General features: G+C 32.5%; 1 protein-coding gene across 8 annotated transcripts in view; it reads left to right on the forward strand.

The window, feature by feature from the left end:
• The window catches only part of LOC103314287 (uncharacterized), a 132,976-nt gene that overhangs the window by 103,392 nt on the left and 8,326 nt on the right, over positions 1-21,258 (forward strand). Inside the window, exon 1 of one of the 8 annotated variants that reach the window (XM_064355931.1) lies at positions 20,102-20,497. The exons of the other annotated variants lie outside the window; for them this stretch is intronic. The gene's annotated coding sequence lies outside the window, so the exon portion shown is untranslated. Of the gene's footprint in view, positions 1-20,101; positions 20,498-21,258 lie in introns of those variants that run through there. 8 annotated transcript variants of the gene reach the window in all.

Here is a 21,258-nt window from a genome sequence, read left to right on the forward strand (position 1 = left end):
AGAGTTTAGCTGCAAGAGTCCACAAGGCTTCAAGCTGGCTCCGGACAATGGCTCGAAGAACGCAGAAAGTTGCTTACTGCTTCCAATTTTGGGAGAGTTTGTAAAATGAATGCTACCACAAGTCCTGCCAATGCAATTAAGAGTTTGTTGTATCAAATAAAAACTTTAAATGTGCCGTCCATCAACCACGGAAAGGTTAATGAGGAAAAAGCGAGGCTCCAGCAAGAAAATGTAACAATTGTGAGCTGTGGTCTCTTTGTCAACAAAAAGTGGAATTTTTTGGGTGCTTCACCAGACGGTCTAATTCTGGATTCGGACTCCATTGTAGAGATTAAGTGTCCATATTCCGCGTTCCAGAAAAAAATGTCATTTGAGGAGGCAGTTATTTCAAAAAAAATAACTTTTTGGAAACAAGAAGCGGCGACAAGAATTCTTAAAATCAATAAAAATCACGATTGGTATTACCAAATTCAAGGGCAGCTCCAAATAACTGACAAAAAGTCCTGCCTCTTAGGTGTTTGGTTAGGAGATAATTATCCTTTAAAAACACAATGGGTAATGAAAGATAATGAGTTTTGCGAAGAAAAAATGTTACCAAAAGGTTTTACTTCCATTCCTTGTTACCAGAATTGGTTGATCCACGACACATCAGAAATATGCCCATACGTGATAATAAATAGGTAAGCATTTTTTATATATGGAACATTTTTTCCGGCTCTTATTTTTTAGGTCTATTCTTTATACATGACGGCAGGACTAGTTTATTGTCTAATTTTTATTTTTAGCTTTTAGTACATAGTTAGGTATGTTGTAAATAGCTAGTTTCTTGTAAATATTGAAATTTCTGTTAATTAATTAATTTTTACTACCATTTTTCATTGTAAATATATGAAAGTCTAAATTTTTCATTTATTGTCATTTTTTAATTTTTAACATATAGATACAAATTTTTTAGGTTTTTGTAAATAGCTAGTATGTTGTAAATATAAAAATTTCTGTTAGTTAAAAAAATATTTTGATTTTTTTTTGAAAATATATGAATCTTTTTTTACGCATGTTTCATTGCATAACACCTATGTTCCTAACTACAGTCAAATCTTTTAATTCGACTATATGTTAATCAAATCTTAAATTAAAATTAAAATTATATTTATTAAACTAATTCAGTAATCCGAAAAATTGACAATCCAGAGAACGCCTTGAATTAGTTTCTTTTTATCGTGATTTACCAGTATTTTAGAACGTTTTTCCTTTTTCATTAAATAAACACTTCAAATTTAAAATAAAACTGTTCAAATTGGGAACATCTTCTTTGGGCATACAAATATCAAGTAAGACCAATCTAGGTAATGTTGTAAATCACAAATACATTCTTTGTTGTGACATCAGCATAACCACAGAATTTTAGGCGCCCCAAGCCGGTCGGGCCGACAGTTTTATGATCGACACCCCGAGAGCGAGTTCGAGATTCCTTTTAACCTAGCCTTAATACACAAATAGCTATTGAATGTTTCGTATCAGCGGTCTAGAAGGTTACAGCGTTTTATTCATAGTTGATCAGTTGATCACTTTATTGATTTAAGCAACAAAAAAGTGGTACTAAGAGAGCGAAAAACAAAAATTGAGTAGATGTATCCGATTTTTGTAGTTACTATTGTAAAAAGTATGCTCTAGTAACTGACATAAATTTTAAATTTTATAATATTAATTGATTTAATTGTTTGATTATTATACAGAGTGATTCAGAATGTTTTGTACTATTGTTTGGGTAGTCATAAAAGGTATCCAAAGGAGTGTTATACTCAAAAGTAAAATATATATTTTGAAATTATCGAATTTGAAAGTAGTCTTAAAATTATATCTAGTAATATATGTAAGTCTGAGTTTTTTTTAATCGTTATTTTTTTAGTAATAATACAAAATTTGCGTTGTGACCTAAGCAATGTCTCGACTCGTGATTCCTGTCTTTCGCTGCATTAATTAACGCTACGATCTACGTTTAGGCTGGAAAAAAATCAATATCAATATCAACGTCAAAATCGTCAAACGTTAGTCACGTAGATTGTGAGTGTGTGTGTGCTGATATTTTGCAGTAGTTTGTATTTTAGTAAAATGACTGCTCCTGCAGCACATCTGAAGCCGTATGTAAAATAACAGAGGCAGAAATAAAGAAAAAACGTACGTCTTTTAAGCTATCTATCTTGGAAAGTTTTCGATTTCTAGTTCTGTGACTGGCTGATTCAAAAAGGAACATTTCTGATGTCAGGCCAGGAATTTTCACGTTTTTATTTATTTTTCTCGAAAACGGTACAGCTTTAGTTAAAATAAAAAGTAAGGGTCGGCTATTTTATTGTTGGCTATCTATATAAAGATTTTAATTTTTTAGTATAAAGGGCATTTCACGTGAAGCGGACAACTCAAAAAATGCGACAACTTGAAATTCGGTTACAAGTGTTCTCTTAAAAGGTGTGAATGTAAATACGAAATGATTTTTTTTGTGAGCGACTTATTTAAAAAGTTATTGACTTCTAAAAATTGACCAAATATTAAGCATAACATTTTTGTAAACTATTATTCTAATTAAACAATATGTATATAATAAAATATTTAAAATGGTGCTTTATACACAAAATTCACTGTCGATATCCTGCTATATCTAGTTTAACTACTACTTTACAAATGTCGCCATAGATGCTGTCGAAACGAAATATTGAAAAACAACCCAACTTGGAAAGTGATTGACAGCTTTGAGCTGAGAAAACCCACTATAAACTCTTAATTTGTGCCCCATTTCACTCCAAAAAATTAAAATACACTCTTGCAAAATTCTACTATGAACTGAACTGAAAACTGAAACTTTGATTAGAAAAATATAATATTGTGTATTTTTCTAATCAAACTTTGTAAATGTGAAATAATAAAATTTAATATTACCTAATAAAAATGTTGTTTTAATTTGGTGTACCTTTTTTTTTATTTTTTGTTGAGTCATTAAGAAGACAGGTGGTTACATAATAGCTAAAGGTAAATTGTTGCCGTTTTTTAATAAAAAATTGTCACTGTTAAAATAAAAAAAAAATTCGTTAAATGGCGTTAATTGAAGAATATTATGAACACGGTACGAATTACTTTTATACCCGATTTTGACACTGACAGTTGTTTATAAAAAACGGATAATACTATTATCATAATTTTTATAGTAATTTATTACATTAAATCTCAATTATTGCAAGTCGTGTTTGTATCCCAGGCAAAGCAGTAGGTAAACCGACCGATCAGAATGGTAATTTTAGCCTCTCAATCATTTTGCGACTTAGTTTATACCATTTTATTTTTCTAGCACGTTTACTGGCACGTTTAGGCCTGTACCGAGTTGAAAATTTGCCTTTATCTTTTAGAAAATCCCCACTCGCTTCTAGTCGCTAGTACCTGCAGTTTTCATTCCCGCACTCCAGTAGTTCAGTCTTCTATGTTTAAAATTTCTCAATCTTTTCATTCACAAATATAATTAATTATGCGAGATCGATTCCATTCTCCAAATTCCAAATGAAATGTGCAGATTTTCAAAGCTTTTCGGCTAGAAATCACAAAAATTATTTTAATTGTACAAATAGCTTTTGTGTAAGCAGGTATGAATGTAAACCCAATACCGTCTGCTACAAGATAAGTTGGATGTCATAAAATTGTAATTTAGAAATTTCTAGGTCCCCTGTCTGGTGAATGAGTTTGCTTTTGGCCAATAAAATCATTTAGCTGGCATACGGTTTCGATTTGCATTTGTCTCCCAATTAGATCTGAACTTGAACTTGAAGAAAAATTAAAATAAAACATTATTGATTCTTTAATAGACATAGCAGGCATTACTAACTAACACAACGTCATCGTGTGCGATGTCTTAATACTCATTATTTGACGGAACATTTTGCGAAAATTTTGCGAAAAGTTGACAGGCAGCAAATTCGCGACCGTATTTTCGGCATATTCACTAATTCAGGGGTCGTCGATGCAAGACTACCATATTCGTGGTTTTAAATCCGCTAAAACTATTTTGCGAAAGTGTTGCATACAAAATTGGAATAGTTATTTATGTTACAAGACCGTGAACTAAGAAAAATAATTATTGGAACTAAAAAAGATAGTTCACGGCTATATGGCATACAAAATTTTGTGTGAAACTGTGAAAAATTACTAAAATTAAAGTTTCGTTCAAATCTTTACATAAAATTAAATTTAGTGCACGATTGAGCTCTATGTTTACTAAGCCTGTTTCCAAGACAGTACGTGGTGTTTACTAGTTGCTACGTCCTAAGACGTCGATAAGTAATTTTGTCGACGCTTTGGACGTAGCAACCCGGAACCATAATTTGCTGTCTTGACAATTATTTTAACATTATTTAATAAATCTTTAAAAAAAAATCGTGAAAAAAACGCCATAAAGCATCACGAACGTTAAAGACTGCCGATCTCAAACAATTGTCTTCGTTCGGTAAAATCTGCTTACCGTTCTTGATACTTAATATATACAATGTTTTACGTTGTCAAAACTTTATTTTACTATAAACAATTATGCTATTTCACGAATAAAAATCAAAAAAAAGTGTGTAACTATACAAAATTTCAGCTCGTTCGGATAACATGAACCGTTTCATATTTGACTCAAATTTCAAATATTTTGTAACATGTATGTACGTACGTAAATCAATTAAAATTTAAAAGAAATTATTTGTATAATTTTGACCCTAATGACCCTATTCCCACTTTCATGATGAATAAATAACACTAAAGTGTATGATGTAACAATATTGTTCTCGCATTTTATATTTACGTCCCAATAGAACAACGCGATGGTACTTAGAAATAGTAACCACTGGACTTACTACTCATAGGAAAAAATGGGTAAATTACAAAGACATTCTGTTGACATTAGATGTAAAACGGCCGTCACTCTCATGCACTTTTCACCCTTTGGAACTTCCTATGTCTTAAAACGTTTGAAATAACATTTCAATATTGCTGAATAAGAATAAATTGAAGACTCGGTGCAAAAAGAGGATATGTAACATTTTTTCGAAAAATTTATTATCGGTCAATCAGTCAAATTTATACGCGTTTTGTACTCACCATGGCCTCCTTGATGTATGGAGACAACTTCGTTGTTCAGGCCTGGTGCATCGATAAGCTTCAGCGGTTTTTTCGAGACCGTAGATGGCGCCCTGTTTAGCGCACTGACGTTTATATGACAAATAGCATTTGTGAGGTTAAATCCGACAAAAAAATTGAATTTAACAAGTACAATCAGCAGAAGAGAAGGTGAAAAAGAGCTTACAATGTAATTGATAAATTCTAAATACAAAAACTCAAAAAAATTAATAAAGTAGTAGATTTTTTTCGGGAGTTTGGTGATTCACGAGCGGTGCGTGAGAGTGAGCAGAGGTCCAGACAGGGACTATAAATATCTATAATCTATGGCAGGGACTTTGGAACGGACGGTCCAGAGATACTCCAGCAGAGAGTAACGCAGCAGTGGAACGCTGGATCGAGCTTTTTTAAACCACTTCATTTGAAAAAAACGACTTTCTTTGTACATTTTACTAAAATTAAATTAATAATAGCAGGTTTTGAAAATACGTGTGTGCAAAATAGTTTCATTTGCCTAAACAATGTATTGCAAATATCTGCTGGTTAAAAGGTTGCGAATACCTTTCAGAAAACTTAAGCCATGTCTTAAAAATCACAGATTTGTAACGCATTCTACCTAAACCATTGGTAAAACCATATAGTATGCCTAATAAATGAAAGGTACTTTGAAACATCGTTTTCTTTAGTATTTATAAACGATGATGAACCACCAATTCACCCTAAAATAATTTGTATATCTTCTGAAGCTGAAAATAAAAAATCCAAATGATCGTAAAATGATTTCCTGCAAGAGTTACACTATCCAAACGTTCATTCAGGGCACAACTTTAGAATTATCCTCACATTTCCTACGTATTTCACGAATGCACATTTACATCTTTCAAATTTATTAGTCTTTAACCTCAAAATTGGTATTTGTCAAATAAACGTCAGTCCGCTAAATGCAGCGCCAGTGGAGAATCAGCCGCACTTAGCGATGCGCCAGGCCTGAACAACGAAGTTGTCTCAATACATCTAGGAGGCCATGGTACTCACAGTAGCTTTTCTCGTACATAAATTTAGATTTTTCACACACTAAGCTACAGATTCTTGCTGTCTCAAGCTATTCCGTTAATTTCGGCTTCGTTAGCCATCAAATTTTCTTTGTTTGACGAACAATCGTTCAAACTCATTTAAAAAAAAATAAAGTCAGATTAACTGATTTTAGTGCAATGTGATGGATAGTTTCAGTCGCTGAAACTTTGAGATAAGAATTAAAAAGCTCGATCAGTGCATAAAGTTTTGTATGCATGATATTAAAAATTGCAAAATTGGCTTCGGCCCGGTGTGCGTCTTTACAGTAAACAGAAGTGTAACGTGTGTCGTTCTTCACCGACCTTGATTTTTCGATCATTAATTTCTTCATATTAAAGTACTATTTACGTATTGAAATTTAAACCTTAAATTTGTTTTTCCAAATTTACATTTTACAATTTACATTTTGTTACACTTCTTCCGTCGAGGTCTTCAACTTTGTAAAAATAAAATAAATAGAAATTTTGTGTTTTGCGGTATTTAGATAACATCTGTAGCAACATCTATGCGGTAGTAGTTAAACTACATAAAGCAGAATATCGACTTTACCGACATTTCAATTTTGTAATTTTTTACTTTCGTGTACTTTTGATGATGTGCGTTTTCAGAGATTTTCGTTTTCAACGATGTAACGTTTTAGTTTATACGTTTTTATAAATGAACCATTTTAGTCGATTTCATTTTTACTTATTTACTATTTTAGTTCCACAAGTTTTTAACGGCGTATGATTTTAGCGTCTTAACGTTTTACACGTGTGTGGCTTCAGCTTGCATTTTTATACTTCGTGCGATTTTACCCAAATACTTTTTCGATGCCACCACGCTCCCCCCTTTATTAAAGAAAAATAAAATACAAATAAATAAATATACAAATTCTGTGGGGGCGAAGTCTAGTCGAAGACTATTCAACTCAACCCCCCAAAAAAAGAAATATAAAAATATATATAAAAAAATATTAAACAATAAGAAAAATAAAACAAGTAATGTAAATAACTTCAGAAAGGAAAAATAAACAAAGTTTAAAAAAACCCGACACACCAAACCTTTATTTAAAAACACTACGCGTTTCAACCACAAAGTGGTCATCCTCAGGTGAGAATATAAACTAAACTAATTCTTACAATGTTCTGCCTTATATACTAATTTTGCCAAAGGTTTGGTGTGTCGGTTTTTTTTTTAAAACTTTGTCTATTTTAGTTTCCACGCCAAGGAAATCCAACAAGAAGTAACTTCAGAAAGGTACAAATTTCTGTCAGTGCAGCATTTATCCCGTGCATTGTTATTTGAACATTTGATGACGACACCGTCCTTGACAGATTTCGTAGAGTTAACCTGTACACTAAAAGTAAATTCTAGCGTGCCATACGCAGACGTACACAGGCATACTTAGGTTCTAACGTATTGGTGACGTCATGTGTATGTATTGACAACAGAAACGTAACTGTCAAAAATTATCTGACGTAAAATTAACAATTAAAAATTGGAATTGAAGTCTTTCCATTTACCGGTGGGGTGCTTTGCACCACAAATGTCATTATTATTTTTTTTTAATAAAACATTATCATTAACGATGAAAAATCGAAAATCTAGTACTAGATCTCATATTATACAAATTTGGAAATAATAATTTGTTTCTTTTACGAAAGCGAGAAGTCTGTCGTTGAAATATACTTTCTTCTGCAGCCCCTCAGTCAAGAAGCTTCCCAGTCTATCGGCACCTTTTATAAAACAAATCCCACAATATGGGCAGTTTTTTTTAATAATATTTTTAACTTTTACATTGCAGTTGACTGCAATTTGCGAACGACTTTCTTTGTACATTTTACTAAAATTAAATTAATAATAGCAGGTTTTGAAAATACGTGTGTGCAAAATAGTTTCATTTGCCTAAACAATGTATTGCAAATATCTGCTGGTTAAAAGGTTGCGAATACCTTTCAGAAAACTTAAGCCATGTCTTAAAAATCACAGATTTGTAACGCATTCTACCTAAACCATTGGTAAAACCATATAGTATGCCTAATAAATGAAAGGTACTTTGAAACATCGTTTTCTTTAGTATTTATAAACGATGATGAACCACCAATTCACCCTAAAATAATTTGTATATCTTCTGAAGCTGAAAATAAAAAATCCAAATGATCGTAAAATGATTTCCTGCAAGAGTTACACTATCCAAACGTTCATTCAGGGCACAACTTTAGAATTATCCTCACATTTCCTACGTATTTCACGAATGCACATTTACATCTTTCAAATTTATTAGTCTTTAACCTCAAAATTGGTATTTGTCAAATAAACGTCAGTCCGCTAAATGCAGCGCCAGTGGAGAATCAGCCGCACTTAGCGATGCGCCAGGCCTGAACAACGAAGTTGTCTCAATACATCTAGGAGGCCATGGTACTCACAGTAGCTTTTCTCGTACATAAATTTAGATTTTTCACACACTAAGCTACAGATTCTTGCTGTCTCAAGCTATTCCGTTAATTTCGGCTTCGTTAGCCATCAAATTTTCTTTGTTTGACGAACAATCGTTCAAACTCATTTAAAAAAAAATAAAGTCAGATTAACTGATTTTAGTGCAATGTGATGGATAGTTTCAGTCGCTGAAACTTTGAGATAAGAATTAAAAAGCTCGATCAGTGCATAAAGTTTTGTATGCATGATATTAAAAATTGCAAAATTGGCTTCGGCCCGGTGTGCGTCTTTACAGTAAACAGAAGTGTAACGTGTGTCGTTCTTCACCGACCTTGATTTTTCGATCATTAATTTCTTCATATTAAAGTACTATTTACGTATTGAAATTTAAACCTTAAATTTGTTTTTCCAAATTTACATTTTACAATTTACATTTTGTTACACTTCTTCCGTCGAGGTCTTCAACTTTGTAAAAATAAAATAAATAGAAATTTTGTGTTTTGCGGTATTTAGATAACATCTGTAGCAACATCTATGCGGTAGTAGTTAAACTACATAAAGCAGAATATCGACTTTACCGACATTTCAATTTTGTAATTTTTTACTTTCGTGTACTTTTGATGATGTGCGTTTTCAGAGATTTTCGTTTTCAACGATGTAACGTTTTAGTTTATACGTTTTTATAAATGAACCATTTTAGTCGATTTCATTTTTACTTATTTACTATTTTAGTTCCACAAGTTTTTAACGGCGTATGATTTTAGCGTCTTAACGTTTTACACGTGTGTGGCTTCAGCTTGCATTTTTATACTTCGTGCGATTTTACCCAAATACTTTTTCGATGCCACCACGCTCCCCCCTTTATTAAAGAAAAATAAAATACAAATAAATAAATATACAAATTCTGTGGGGGCGAAGTCTAGTCGAAGACTATTCAACTCAACCCCCCAAAAAAAGAAATATAAAAATATATATAAAAAAATATTAAACAATAAGAAAAATAAAACAAGTAATGTAAATAACTTCAGAAAGGAAAAATAAACAAAGTTTAAAAAAACCCGACACACCAAACCTTTATTTAAAAACACTACGCGTTTCAACCACAAAGTGGTCATCCTCAGGTGAGAATATAAACTAAACTAATTCTTACAATGTTCTGCCTTATATACTAATTTTGCCAAAGGTTTGGTGTGTCGGTTTTTTTTTTTAAACTTTGTCTATTTTAGTTTCCACGCCAAGGAAATCCAACAAGAAGTAACTTCAGAAAGGTACAAATTTCTGTCAGTGCAGCATTTATCCCGTGCATTGTTATTTGAACATTTGATGACGACACCGTCCTTGACAGATTTCGTAGAGTTAACCTGTACACTAAAAGTAAATTCTAGCGTGCCATACGCAGACGTACACAGGCATACTTAGGTTGTAACGTATTGGTGACGTCATGTGTATGTATTGACAACAGAAACGTAACTGTCAAAAATTATCTGACGTAAAATTAACAATTAAAAATTGGAATTGAAGTCTTTCCATTTACCGGTGGGGTGCTTTGCACCACAAATGTCATTATTATTTTTTTTTAATAAAACATTATCATTAACGATGAAAAATCGAAAATCTAGTACTAGATCTCATATTATACAAATTTGGAAATAATAATTTGTTTCTTTTACGAAAGCGAGAAGTCTGTCGTTGAAATATACTTTCTTCTGCAGCCCCTCAGTCAAGAAGCTTCCCAGTCTATCGGCACCTTTTATAAAACAAATCCCACAATATGGGCAGTTTTTTTTAATAATATTTTTAACTTTTACATTGCAGTTGACTGCAATTTGCGAACGACTTTCTTTGTACATTTTACTAAAATTAAATTAATAATAGCAGGTTTTGAAAATACGTGTGTGCAAAATAGTTTCATTTGCCTAAACAATGTATTGCAAATATCTGCTGGTTAAAAGGTTGCGAATACCTTTCAGAAAACTTAAGCCATGTCTTAAAAATCACAGATTTGTAACGCATTCTACCTAAACCATTGGTAAAACCATATAGTATGCCTAATAAATGAAAGGTACTTTGAAACATCGTTTTCTTTAGTATTTATAAACGATGATGAACCACCAATTCACCCTAAAATAATTTGTATATCTTCTGAAGCTGAAAATAAAAAATCCAAATGATCGTAAAATGATTTCCTGCAAGAGTTACACTATCCAAACGTTCATTCAGGGCACAACTTTAGAATTATCCTCACATTTCCTACGTATTTCACGAATGCACATTTACATCTTTCAAATTTATTAGTCTTTAACCTCAAAATTGGTATTTGTCAAATAAACGTCAGTCCGCTAAATGCAGCGCCAGTGGAGAATCAGCCGCACTTAGCGATGCGCCAGGCCTGAACAACGAAGTTGTCTCAATACATCTAGGAGGCCATGGTACTCACAGTAGCTTTTCTCGTACATAAATTTAGATTTTTCACACACTAAGCTACAGATTCTTGCTGTCTCAAGCTATTCCGTTAATTTCGGCTTCGTTAGCCATCAAATTTTCTTTGTTTGACGAACAATCGTTCAAACTCATTTAAAAAAAAATAAAGTCAGATTAACTGATTTTAGTGCAATGTGATGGATAGTTTCAGTCGCTGAAACTTTGAGATAAGAATTAAAAAGCTCGATCAGTGCATAAAGTTTTGTATGCATGATATTAAAAATTGCAAAATTGGCTTCGGCCCGGTGTGCGTCTTTACAGTAAACAGAAGTGTAACGTGTGTCGTTCTTCACCGACCTTGATTTTTCGATCATTAATTTCTTCATATTAAAGTACTATTTACGTATTGAAATTTAAACCTTAAATTTGTTTTTCCAAATTTACATTTTACAATTTACATTTTGTTACACTTCTTCCGTCGAGGTCTTCAACTTTGTAAAAATAAAATAAATAGAAATTTTGTGTTTTGCGGTATTTAGATAACATCTGTAGCAACATCTATGCGGTAGTAGTTAAACTACATAAAGCAGAATATCGACTTTACCGACATTTCAATTTTGTAATTTTTTACTTTCGTGTACTTTTGATGATGTGCGTTTTCAGAGATTTTCGTTTTCAACGATGTAACGTTTTAGTTTATACGTTTTTATAAATGAACCATTTTAGTCGATTTCATTTTTACTTATTTACTATTTTAGTTCCACAAGTTTTTAACGGCGTATGATTTTAGCGTCTTAACGTTTTACACGTGTGTGGCTTCAGCTTGCATTTTTATACTTCGTGCGATTTTACCCAAATACTTTTTCGATGCCACCACGCTCCCCCCTTTATTAAAGAAAAATAAAATACAAATAAATAAATATACAAATTCTGTGGGGGCGAAGTCTAGTCGAAGACTATTCAACTCAACCCCCCAAAAAAAGAAATATAAAAATATATATAAAAAAATATTAAACAATAAGAAAAATAAAACAAGTAATGTAAATAACTTCAGAAAGGAAAAATAAACAAAGTTTAAAAAAACCCGACACACCAAACCTTTATTTAAAAACACTACGCGTTTCAACCACAAAGTGGTCATCCTCAGGTGAGAATATAAACTAAACTAATTCTTACAATGTTCTGCCTTATATACTAATTTTGCCAAAGGTTTGGTGTGTCGGTTTTTTTTTTTAAACTTTGTCTATTTTAGTTTCCACGCCAAGGAAATCCAACAAGAAGTAACTTCAGAAAGGTACAAATTTCTGTCAGTGCAGCATTTATCCCGTGCATTGTTATTTGAACATTTGATGACGACACCGTCCTTGACAGATTTCGTAGAGTTAACCTGTACACTAAAAGTAAATTCTAGCGTGCCATACGCAGACGTACACAGGCATACTTAGGTTGTAACGTATTGGTGACGTCATGTGTATGTATTGACAACAGAAACGTAACTGTCAAAAATTATCTGACGTAAAATTAACAATTAAAAATTGGAATTGAAGTCTTTCCATTTACCGGTGGGGTGCTTTGCACCACAAATGTCATTATTATTTTTTTTTAATAAAACATTATCATTAACGATGAAAAATCGAAAATCTAGTACTAGATCTCATATTATACAAATTTGGAAATAATAATTTGTTTCTTTTACGAAAGCGAGAAGTCTGTCGTTGAAATATACTTTCTTCTGCAGCCCCTCAGTCAAGAAGCTTCCCAGTCTATCGGCACCTTTTATAAAACAAATCCCACAATATGGGCAGTTTTTTTTAATAATATTTTTAACTTTTACATTGCAGTTGACTGCAATTTGCGAATACTCAATTCAATTGTTTATGTTTTTACACGCATTTTCTTGTAATTTTTCCATCAGAACACCACCAGAAGGTTTTATATTTATTTAGTTAAAATAATAATATGATTATGCAACTTAATGGTCGGTTTGCAATTATTATTAGTTAACAAATTGAACTTTTAGTCCAATATTTTGGGGCGTAATGGTAATTTAAATAAGACGACTTATTGTCGTCATTGTCGATGGTGAGAAACTAGAGAAAGACAACAACAGATTAAAATAAGAGAGCGAATAATATTCCAGCTTACAACACGTTTTATTTTAACTCTTTCGGCACATTTTGGATGAAATGTAGAACACTCGACACACGTTGGACCACTTTTTGCTTTTTTACGGCAATATTTGCACACTTTCGTATCGATACCAATAGGAGGACCCGACTCCAACACGTCGCCAGCGTAGGCCGCCTCATAGAACTAATGATAGGCACTTAGACATCGAATTTACCATTCTCTATTTATTAAGTCTCGAATTCGAAGTAAGCTTCGATAATAAAAGTGCTTTCTTGCACAGTGTAACAATTTAGTTGCATTTTAACGAAATTTTTTAAAGAAATTAATTGAATTTCACAACTGACAGATTTGACATTTATTGACAAAGAATTCAATTGAGTAGAGCGGCACAATTTTTTTTACATGTAAACCAATTTCAAAGCTAACTAGATGAGAAAATAAACACATTGCATAACTCTTCAAATGGTAGATTTTTTGGTTCAGTTTTTCTCGATTTTCCATGTTCTTTACCGCCTCGGCTCCAAAGTGTTTTAAATTAATTTTATCCACAATCACATTATAACTTGAATTTTATCTACACTTACAAAGCATATATTAGCTGTTTCAAAACTATAAAGACGCCAACATCGATTTTACTAAATTATTTTCTTAAATAAGATTGATAAAATTGTTAAATAGTTATTAGTTATTAGTTCTCGTAAACTTCATCGGCTATTATTTCCTTGAAGTGCGTGAATAATTTATAACAGCTAATTTTGAGAGAAAATGCGACGTTGGTGTTTTTATAGTTTTGAAACAGCCAATAGTGACTTAATTTATCCACTAGTGGAATAATAGATATTTGTTGTACAAAGCGATTAAAAAGTCCTATCAAGTAGGCGTATCACTTGAGAACGTGTGTCCCATAAATTATAGATATTTATAATGGCTGTAGATTGGCGACTCTACCGTCCCCACCACAAATTGTACATTCTAGTTACTGGTAACGTCACGTAAGCGCTAGTTGAATCGCTTGGAGGGAAATTTAAACCCATCCGGTATTAGACAATATCAATTCAATATCAATATCAATATCAATTTGATGAACAAAAACACAGTTTTACACCCGACACACGAAACTTTGAGTTTTACATGTCGCATTGCAACCTGAGGATTTCCACAAGGTGATCAGCCTCAGTTTGAAAATGATCCTGTAAAACTCGATGTTTGGTGTGTCGGCTGTAAAAATGTGCTTTTGTTCATCCACGTGCGTGCCGCACATGTTCAACAGACAAAAATTCTGCGCCTGAAGATACAATAAAGTGTGACAAATTTAAAAGTTTCATTGATTGTGATTCTGTGTCCTATCACAACCAGAGACACACCATTTTGACAGTACTCAAGTGTGAACCGTTGGTGACACATGCGAACACAATTTTTTTAAATGATTGAGACAGTAATATCTTTCATCTTTTTTAATTGCTCGTCAGCGCTTCAGTGACGTTACCACTAACTAACATCCCTACTCCCAAAAAAAAACGTTACAAAATTTAGTACAGTTAATAATTTTTATACGCCTAATCGAATTCGGATATCAAATGTAAAAAATTTTTAATCAAGGGCGTCCCAAACTGGTCTGTTACACAACGTTTAAATGGCGCACCGACAAAAGAGCCCACGACAAAATAGCCCACCGACAAAATGGCCCACCGACATAGCCCATTGACTAAATGGCACCCGACAAAATAGCCTAACGACAAAACAGCCCACTACTAAAATACTGGGTGTAAAAATATAAAATATTTAGGGAGGGAATAACATGAGATCGAAATTGAACTGAATTTGAGCAGGTTGATTGATCAAATTGATCAAAATTTAAAAATAAATTTTCAAACATCGGTTTCTTGTTTATTAAAATTATCCCGAAATTATGTTAACCACCCAACAAAAAGCTTACATTGCAGAAAGCTATTTTCAAACGGGTGAAAAAAATAAATGGATAGTGGAAATATTTAATTAAAGAATGCTTAACAGAAATTCGGGAGAAATATCTTAATTCAGTGTTTAATTACAGTTGGTTACAACAAAAACGGAAAGCTGAATTTTCTTTAGATTTGAGAATCATAGTTATTTATTGTATAAGGGTCTTACAGGGTAATTTATCCCTGCAAAGGTTTAAACGCAAGAACGAAGTTTGAGCGTCTAATTAAGGGAATAAAATACTTGTAAAACCCGTATGCAATACGATCTTCTATCCACAGTCAGACAATAAAGACTAAATTAATATTTTGGAAATATTTTATTTGACGTTTTGAAGTGACATTTGTCGAATTAATTTTTATTCGGTCAATACGGGACGATTTTTTTATTAGTAGTATTATGACCTAATAATAGACTGGCTGTGGACAAAACTAATTAGACGCCCCCTGGTATTGACGTTTGACTTTTTCGAAAACAATAACTCTTAGTTTTCGAAAAGTTTCTTCGTTAATTTAACTGATTAACTTAATCTCACAATTAAGCACCGAAGCTTTAAAACTACACAGTGCAGCACTACAACATTGGTAAAAAAATATAATTTACGGATACTTTAAAATGTTTTTTCATCTGGCTCAGTAATGCCTCTAACGATAATTTTATTTTTGTACTTATTGTTATGAAAATCTGACATTTTCATGTTGACATTTTCTGTTTTTATTGCAACCAACTGTATTATATTTTGCAAAATTTGATAAAAACAATTAGCGAAGCAGGAACTGTGGTACAAAAAAGAGTAGTGGTCGTTCTTCCAAAAGGATTCAAGAAAATATAATGTGGCTAAAGTCTTCACTTTCAAGTTTTTTTTTGATTTAAAAACTAATACAAGAGTATTTGATTTAATACGGTTAAATAACAAAATAACGGACTGTTCTAAAGATGTAATTATATTTTTATTAGTAGAAAGATATAAAAATTATTAAAAAAAAGAGTTAAAACAGTTAATATGATTTAGAATAGTACTAGAAACTGGACAAATTATAAACTACTCCACGTAAAAAAGTCACAATATTATTATTATTATTGTAAATTTCCAATAATATTTCTAAACGTGTATTAATTATGGCATATTTCTTTTTTACAATTTTGTCCTTAACACCAGCGCTAAATCTTTCGTACTCTATTTCCGCTCGATCTTGCTCTTGTATAAAATACTTTATTAATTTAAACGACGGATGATAGCAATCTACAGTTTGCTGAAAAGCGTGATGCCATCCTTCAACAGAATTATTTGTTCGTGGAAAACCATTACGAATTTTCCTTCGACGTTCCAGACTGTCAACGGGAAACGTGGCTCTAGTCGCCGATTGCTTCTTTGGCGTCCAATGAAATTGTCCTCCCAATAATTAAAAATCTCTTCGGCTTCAGGAGGTGCACTTTCTGCAAGTTATTCAAAACCTGTTACCACGTCCTGAACGGGTACGCAGCTTAACGCCAACAGCATCTTCACTGACATCCTAAAGTGTTCGTTGTCTTTAAATTTTTCTCCACAAACACTGTCTCAAATGGAATAAACATCCAACGATTTCCACTCCCTCAAAAACTTGTTGCAGTGCATTTTGGATTGTCTTTTCAAAATCCGACACAACTGTTAAAGGTTTCAAGTTTCGTTGCAATTCCAACAATTTTTGAAACACACGAACGTAGCTGACTTCACGTTTGTCTTGTAGAAGAGCGTACACCGTTGGAATAGCAGCGCCATTTATTATAGCATGGACGGTAAACACTTGGTAAAACAATTCTGGTGATACCTTAAATGTACCATCAACGCTCCAGTGCCGGTGCTCTGTTAGAATATTCAGATTCTTCCCTGATCCAAAAATAAATATTCTATTAGGGCCTTCAGTATGAATCCCACAGTAAAAAGTTTTTGTTACGGGTCGTAACCAGTAACTCATCGGGAATGATTATATCTATAACAAGAAAATCAGTGTGAGGATTTTAAACCAAAAAAATATCAAACAGTATACAAAGTGTCTCTTTTAAAAATCAACTGTTTTTGGATTCATTAAAGTAATTTAACTTTAATTTTTTAATTGAAATTTATTTATATTATTAAGACTCTGTGAGTGTGATCAGAATGTGATGACTATTGTATCGGAATATCTTACCTGCAATACACAGAGGATTCGGATACGGATGTTGATGTCGGCGTCGCACTCGTTTAATGGTCCTCTGTGACGAAGAATATTTGGGCAAGTGCACTGAAGCTTCTAAGGGAATTCCGTTGATACACGTTAGTATTAACTACCTTGGTTTTTCCAGAGTTTGCGTCGCTCGTTCTTTTATTTTGTGTAAACACTTTGCAGCTATAGTTTTTTCTGGTTGGGGTGTATGATCATGCGTTGTTGCAATTTTTACTTTATCACCAGTTACCCTAATGCGACCACGACATTTTGGAGTAATGCATCTCCATGAGCCAGAGTCATCTGTGTTGATTCTGGCTATTCGGTAGCGTTAATCTTCGTAGAAAAGAAGCTCCTTTCCTTTTTGAGAATTATTTTTTTTTATACTTGAGAATATTGGCAATCAAATTTTCAACATAGAAAACACTATAAAAACTTGTATCGTCTCGGCACACACGACAATACCTTCTGTTTCAAATCAATCACCCTTTGCAAGTGAAGTATATAAGTGAAGTAAAATGGTTGCGATATGCCCTAGAATTGTGGTATTTTGTTATAATTTGAATCCAATAACTTTAAGTAAATCAAGACATAAAATATTTTTTTATTAATTATAATTTTTTAAATGTTTCAAATTTCTCATACATTGTCAGTGATTGAGAACAATTATCAAAAGAAAATTTTCTTTTTATTCAATTAGTACTTACCTACGTAATATAATTAAATAAAGTTTCATTCAATTAATTTTTTTTTATCTGTTTGAAATTTAACTACAAATCTTTGTCTAATTTTTAAATTTTTAATTTATTTGTTTACACCATTTAAAACAACAGTTTCGTAGTTATTAATGGGCCGTTTTGTCGGTGGGCTATTTTGTCGGGGCTATTTTGTCGCGGGCTCTTTTGTAGGGCCACACCTAAAGTGACTACAAAGAGAGATATGCCGCGATCTCTCCACGTCGAGCGCATATTCCAGTAACTTTAAACTGCAATAACTTGGTGAGTATTACAGATATCGAAATAGTTCTTGCACCAAAAACTTATTTGAACTATTGGCGTTATTTCATCTCTATTATGATTTTTTGCTAAAATTAAAAAAATTCTCGCATCTCGAAAATTTCATTACACAAATATGACAATTGACACGTTGTAATTTTTTTACTTTTCTTTTGTAAAATGTAAAGCTTGTTTATATACATTAGAGTCTACATTTATTGAGAAATTTACTGCAAGCTTTATTCAGATAGAAAATTTGACGATATAAAGACACAATTTGCGCAATTTTAGTTTTTCAAAAATTTTCAGATAAACGTATTTTTCGTAATGAAGGCAATATGCGACCTACAGATTCGAATTCAGCAGAAAATTTTACATAAAAATCAGTTTTCAGCAATCGTGTGCAATCGAGTCCGGACGGCCATGTTAGATTTGGATAGCTTGCTCCTAGACTAGTTAATTATTAAGTTGGATTAGAATCATATTCATTTCGTCTCTTGATAGGTCACATAAAAATTGATATAAACAATTATAAAAAATTATAAACAATTGTCAGTGTCAAAATCAGGTGTAAAAGTAGTTCATGAAGCCTTAAAATGGAAAATTGAAAAATTACATAGAATTGGGGTGAGCAATACACCTCGTTCATTAATTTTTTCAATTAACACAACACAGATTATTTCTGATTTTGACACAGTCAATTTATTGTTTATTAAAAAAATCGTACTGTAGATTAGAATCATATTCGTCCCGTCTATTGATACAAAACTTGATAACTGTTTCTGAAAAATAGAAATTTATGAATATTAGTGAGACAGTTATACGTTTGACAACTATCATAGTTTTCTAAAGAGTGACTGTGACTTTTGTATATTTGGGAGCGTCATTAGGCGTTGGACTCGTGAAGTTGTGTGAAACACCTTGTACATTTTTTTAACATATTTTTAATTATTCAAATTCATATTTTTGCATGACAAATTGGAAATGGTCAATTTGACAAAATATTAACAAATGAAAGCAAAATTTGCCCAAAATCTCATGACTGAGCTCTATTTGATTGTTTACGACGCCTGTTTCTAAAAAGTACGTGGTGTTTACTAGTTGCTGGTAAACATAACCTGCTGTCTTGACAATTGTTTTGACATTATTTAATAAATCTTTACAAAAATGTAAAGATCGTGTAAAAAAACGCCATACGCATCACAAACACTCCTCCAAACAATTATCTTCGATCAGTAAAATCTCCTTATCGTTCTGTTCTTATTAGTTAATATACTATTACGTTCTTAACACATAAACATGAAGATTTTATCCAATAACGTTACCATACCAAAAACTCCTGCAACGAGTTGTTTTAAGATACATTTAATAAATAATAACACTAGTGTGGTTAAAAACTAATAACAATAGTTGTTAAACAACAGTCATCTCATGAAAACACCAGCTTTTTGGGGTTTTTGGAAAAAAATTAAATCGTGTTACCAATTACGTAATGTTATCAGGTTTTACGTTATTGGAAATTCTCAAATATTCCCTCGTTATTTAAAAACCATTATAAGTTAATAATTAATAATACAGGTGAGCCTAAATTCCTTCATACTCTGTAAACTGGAGAGTCTTCAGACTATTTCGCAACATCACGTAAATTCCATTTTTCGCGATACGCCCACATGAGGGCAAAAATGTTACGTAAAGTTTAAGCACAAAAGATGAGTACGCCACTGGTAACTACATTTAAAAGAATCGAGAAATGAAAAACTTATCGCGTGCAACGCAAAAAAGGTGGAAAAACTTCGTGTTATCGCCAGTGCGCCCTACTACGGTGCAGATTATTTTGTTGTTAATTCGGCTTTAATTTGTGAGTCAGCGGTTGATGATCATGAAAAATCACACAAATCCTGAAATGACCGATATGGTCTGGTGTTACGGAATTGCAGATGGTGGTGTTTTAAGGATTCACACATTGTTCCGCGAAAAATGTCCGGCGCGACCTGTTTTGTTTCGGTTTGTTTTATGCGGAATAAGCGTGAAATGTGAATAAGGGTCCCGAACGTCGTCTTCTTGAGGCTGTGGAAAAATTCCGTCAACAAGTACCCGGCAGCTCCAGATCTTTCAGAGCAAAGGTTGCAACCTTGCACCAAGTCGCTTATTAGAAATCAAAGCGGACTGTGTGAAAATGTAAGTGCAAAGAATATTGTTTGGAGTTTTTGCTTAACTTGACGTTTCACTCGTTTTATTCATTTAAAGCGTTTTTGCGTTATTCCATTCAAGAAAGACAGTAGTACCCTCCTTTTTAAAGTGTTTTTGTGGCCATTCATGTTTTGATTTATCAGAACCTTCACAAGCGTCGCGTTACGGATGGAATTAAGGAAAATTTTACTTCTGCAATTTTGAACTCCAGTTTTATACACATATTGAAGATACTCCAGTTCACAGTTTATGATGGAATTTAGACTCATCCTGTATAAGGTTACTAACAGTTATAACATAACAACCCCTCTTACTACTACTACAATATTGCACTTTTTATGTTTTTAATAATTTATTTTCTCCCAATTCAATGTTTGCGTTCGTTTCTGTTTGTTAGTTGTTTTTATAATTTGTACTCTGGTCGCTCTTATTTGTCTCTGAATTAAAAATTTCAACCCGAAATTCCATTTGGTGTATTGCAACTTGGGATAAATTAAAGAACAATTTTGTTTGAGCATTTTATTTTCAGATGTAAATATAAAACTGAATTAAAATCACGACGTAAACGGTTACTCCAAAAATTACCTGAAACAAAATATTAGTGTTTTTTTTATGAAAAAAAAAGGTTTTTTTTACTGTATGGCAGAAACTCCGGTCTAAATTAAACAATCCGGCTGCTGTAAATTGTAATTTTGTGTTTAGAAATCGGACTGAAATTAATTGTAGATGTCGCACTTTGTCGTCAAATT

The sequence above is a fragment of the Tribolium castaneum genome, chromosome 3 (assembly GCF_031307605.1).
Source record: "Tribolium castaneum strain GA2 chromosome 3, icTriCast1.1, whole genome shotgun sequence".
Classification (NCBI taxonomy): Eukaryota; Metazoa; Arthropoda; class Insecta; order Coleoptera; family Tenebrionidae; genus Tribolium; species Tribolium castaneum.